The sequence below is a fragment of the Dioscorea cayenensis genome, chromosome 11 (genome assembly GCF_009730915.1).
Source record: "Dioscorea cayenensis subsp. rotundata cultivar TDr96_F1 chromosome 11, TDr96_F1_v2_PseudoChromosome.rev07_lg8_w22 25.fasta, whole genome shotgun sequence".
In the NCBI taxonomy this organism is placed as follows: domain Eukaryota; kingdom Viridiplantae; phylum Streptophyta; class Magnoliopsida; order Dioscoreales; family Dioscoreaceae; genus Dioscorea; species Dioscorea cayenensis.
Genome location: NC_052481.1, coordinates 6,729,789 through 6,733,207, shown reverse-complemented (window position 1 = coordinate 6,733,207; position 3,419 = coordinate 6,729,789). Strand labels below are relative to the sequence as shown.

The window sequence follows — 3,419 nt, the reverse complement described above, 5'->3', positions numbered from 1 at the left end:
TTTGATAAATACCTACCTTCGAACCCTGATCGGATTTTATTCTTCTTAAACACAACTGCGTCGCCATCACAACGCAGACAAAGAACGAGGGCCACATCTTGAGGCCTGAAACTCAGTAGGCTTTCCCCGATCCTGAATTTATTGGTGCGGCCATCGTACCTTTGCAATAGAGAATCAAGAAGGGCCCTCTCTTGGTAGATAGCTTCCAGCTCAGTGAATGCTGCAAACGGTGTCCTTCGGATGATCTCCCAGTGTCGAGGGGTCATGTTATCTTTCAGTTCAGCTAAGGTCTCCACTACCGGTGTCAAATAGCATCGCCCATTAACTAGGTTGACCGCCATAGTCAAAAGCCTGCGACAATAACAACACATTAAGAGGAAATATAAGATTTTAAACGGTAACATTCAGTTGATAAACAGAGAACTAGTTTATTAAACAGAGACAACAATACTTAAACAGATACAACAACATTTAAACTGTAACATCTCATTTGTTAAACGTAAACCTCATTTTAAAAACTGAAACCATATCAAATGAAAGGGGAATTGTACATTATAAATATTACACAAATCATAACAATCGAAAAAACTATTCCGATAGTGTATACAGACGAAAGCGCAAAACAACACAAAACCCTAGCCGAGAAATCTCCCAGCAGACTAACAGAACCCCAGCAGAGAAATCCCACCGCAGACTTCAATATCTTCCAACAAAAACAGGAGCGCAAAACAAAACCGAAAAATCTTTCTTTGTAACAGAACAGTTAACATAAAACCATACTCAATACCTTAGTTTGTAAACTGGTGAAATGCCAACTACTTGCGCGGGGGACAACTTCGGAGACAGCTTCGGAAATGGTTTAACTGAAGACTCTAGTTGAGAAAAAATAACTACAAGGCTCCAGTAAATTCCTCTGTTGGGGTTACCCTACGGAAACCCCCCCCCCACTTCCTCTCATACCGCCGAAATGGCTGCAGTCACGACTCCCCATGCAAAGGCATTTTTGTCCATAAAATTTTAAAATAACACCGTTGACATCCGTTACATGCTTTGGGGGGTTGAAAAGCATGGAAATAAAAAAGAAGGGGTTTTTGGGGAGTGCAAAACTAACAGGGTGTTTTTGGCAATAATGCAAACTTAGAGGGTGTTTTTGGCAATTTCCACTAATTTAAAACCTTTAATATTTCTCAAAAATGCCTCAGAAGGGATGGGTTAATATTTCTCGAAATCGCCTAAGAAGATAAGGTAAAGGAAAGGGTGGGGGATGGGCGACAGGAAGGTGGTCGCCCCCTTCCCTCTCCCCTACCCCACCTGGGCCTTCTTCCCGTCAACAAGGAAGCCACATGTAATGAAAGCATCCATCTTTTCCATATACTACTCATATATGGTGTCTCACTGGCGCTTTGTCTTTCTACTTGTTTTTTCGAGTTGCAAGATGGGTTCTCTGGGTCTGGAGGAGGTGAAGAAGAGGAAGGCAATGTGGTTGTACCCCAAGGTGCTTGGTTTCAACCCTTCTGAGACATGGAGCCAGTCGGCTTGCTAATTTTGAAGGTGAATGATCTTCACATTTTAGATTTAAGGACATAAGAATGGAGTAAGGCTAATTTCAAGGGCATGTCGCCTTTGCCCCGAGAGAGCCATACCACCACTGTGGTTGCCGATGTAAAGCTTGTGATTTTTGGTGGTAGCAGAGAAAGCAAAGCCAATTATTTGAATGATGTACATATAGTTGACCTTAAGAGCATGACTTGGAGTCTCCTCATGTTAAGGGTGAACTGCCAGCCCTAAGAGATACCCACACTGCTGTTTCTATGGGTAATAAGCTTCTTATTTATGGGGGTGATTGCGGTGATCATTATCATGGCGAAGTTGATGTTCTCGACATGGAGAATATGACTTGGTCACGGGTATGATGTTAAAGTCTTTTTGTGTTGCCTGCTATCCAATTATCATGCTTCAATTATAAACATGATCATAGTCGAGCATCTTGTAGCTATATTGCATATACTAGCTTCATACTAGCTCTTATCATGTGATTTGTAAAGGAACTTTGATCACATCATTTACCGATTTATTGGCTTTTACTTTAAGCAACCTGTGATTCAAGGGTCCTCACATGGAGTCAGAGCAGGTAATGCAGCTGTAACTTACGGGAGCAAGGGGAGTACACATGATGATGATGTTTGAGGAAAAGAACAATGAAAGTAAGCAATAAGCACTTCGAATTTACAGTTTAACAATGTTTTTTTTTCTATTCAATAGGTTAATGTTATCGGTGGAGTTGGCTACAACCAATACTATAGTGATGTTTGGGTTCTTGATGTGACTAATTATTCGTGGACTCAGCTTGATATCGACGAAAAGCAACCGCAAGGGAGGTTTTCTCATACTGCTGTTATTACCGGCACTGACATTGCCATTTACTGAGGAGGATATGTGTTTTCAAATAACCTACCAGACTTTCTAATGACTAGTTATGTGTTTCATTAAGTTGTGAATTTACAGTTGCGGAGAGGATGAGTGCCCGCTAATTAAATGAGTTGCTGATTCTGCAGTTGAGGTCTGAGCACCCTAATGGTCGGTACAACATTTCAATGTGTAAGATTTTCCGCAATCACTTGATCCAAGATAAGCAGAAGCTTTTGAAAGCAAGTGAAAATTCAGTGAGTGATAGTTGTTCTGGATATTAATTAAGGCTTCTTTGTTTTAGTGTAATGTGTTGTTAAATCTTTTAATTTTGTTCTCTCAGCAAAAAAGCATGGTTTCTAGTAATGGAGTACTTAATCAAGGATCTCATGAAGCTAAAGTTGAAACAAAGATCCCTCTCATACGAGGCTTGTCTTAGTTTATATTTTGTTCTTTTTAAAAAAAATATTATTAAAAATATTTTGAATGACCTTATGCACTATTTGGTTGATGCAACAGTGTACTTCAGATTGTTGATCCGAGAGTAGATGCCAGTCAGAAGCCTTTCAACCTGCTGATCAAAGATAGCTAGGAAGGAAGAACGAGAGTAAAGTTTTTACTCAAGAATAAAATTTCATTCAAAAACTGTCCTCTCTTGCCACCCAGGCTTACAATTAATAGTCTTATTCAAAATACTAAAAAATTTGAAAATTTGCCAAAAACAGAAAACTTCCAAATAACAAAAGAAAATAAAGAACTTAACAAAATAAGATGATTGTCGAAATAGACGACTCAATCATGGATTACTAGCCAAAGTTGTAACCGAATCAATAATTACTAAAAATAGAAAAATCAATATTTTCATGGCCTAAATGAATGAATTTGGCCAAAATCCGCATCACTCGCACAAACTGGTGACTTGTGTTCAAAAATTTGATTTACTACCTTGTGGTTGTTGGGTTTTGCAAAAGAGGGACAAAAGAAAAAAAAATTGATTTACTACCTTGTGGTTT

The 3,419-nt window shown here is 39.0% G+C and overlaps 1 pseudogene; it reads left to right on the top strand.

Moving 5' to 3' along the window:
• The first annotated feature begins 1,321 nt into the window (after positions 1 to 1,321).
• LOC120272663 lies at positions 1,322 to 2,961 on the top strand (annotated as a pseudogene).
• Positions 2,962 to 3,419: the final 458 nt, after the last annotated feature.